Here is a 1,177-nt window from a genome sequence, read left to right on the forward strand (position 1 = left end):
ATCTGATTTTCATGATGCCAATCAAAATGATGAAAAGTTCGTCAAATCTTACTAGATAAATGTGGACAGCATGACCAAATCTTTATTTACTCTGGTTCTGGCATAACCAACATGGAAAGAATTATGCGCCATGGATAAGCGATTACTGTGGTAGATGCCTTTACTAATTAGGAATGGACTCCATTAAGGACTATTAATAACTGTCATGAGTATGACAATTGCTTCATTATCTGGATGCTTATTGTACTTTATAAATCTGACAATTATCATTGCATAGTCCTATATAATGATACTTTTGATGAACTACTTTCACAACAAGAGATTGCCCATGCAGTCGTAGATGATTATAATTCATCTAATTATTCCATGAAACACAGTATTTGATTTAGTATAGTAGATATTTCTGTAATAAAACCTAAGGAGAGTTAGCAACTACGGATTATTTCCTTTAAGGCTTTATAATTATAGTCACTTAGTGAAAGATTATGGATGTTACGGATATCTATTTAGTATAACCAAATATACTTCAGCCCTCTTTTATCGGGTGGGGGTTGGGATTATAAGTTATTCATAACTGGTGACCGTTTGCGTTGACGGATTATTTTATAGCTCATACTATGTTGTACTGTATAAATCTGATCATATGCAATTTCAGGAAGTGAAATGCTATATTTTATGGACTAGATAAAATAAATCATTAGTTTATACAGTACCATGCAGCTTTCATATAAGAATGTTTTGGAGGGCGTATTCAGTTACGAGAGATAGAGTATTGTAAATATCGTGAACTCCTAAATATTGGTGCATTACGCGTATTTCCATCGCATTATTAATTTTAGCCCTTTTAAATTAATACAGTATACTATCATTACACTATTATCGAAGCACAGTTTCCTGCTTAAACTTTACTTCCTGCTACTGTCTAGAAGTGGTAGCGGACACAATCGATGGCACACTGAGAAAATGTACGGGGTTAAATGCTAAGCGAGGAGCGATTGATAAAAGCTAACTATAATTTGCTAAAAAAAAGTGCTGATTATTGTCTAACAGGCATAGAAGCAACGCTAATGGTCGTCAATATTCTAACGACTAGCTTATATAGTATTCTAACGAGTCTTTTCCTTCTTTTGAGTATTTAACAACAATTTTTGGTACAGTACTGGTACTAGATATGAGA

Source organism: Trichoplax adhaerens, genomic scaffold, assembly GCF_000150275.1.
Source record: "Trichoplax adhaerens TRIADscaffold_2 genomic scaffold, whole genome shotgun sequence".
In the NCBI taxonomy this organism is placed as follows: Eukaryota; Metazoa; Placozoa; class Uniplacotomia; order Trichoplacea; family Trichoplacidae; genus Trichoplax; species Trichoplax adhaerens.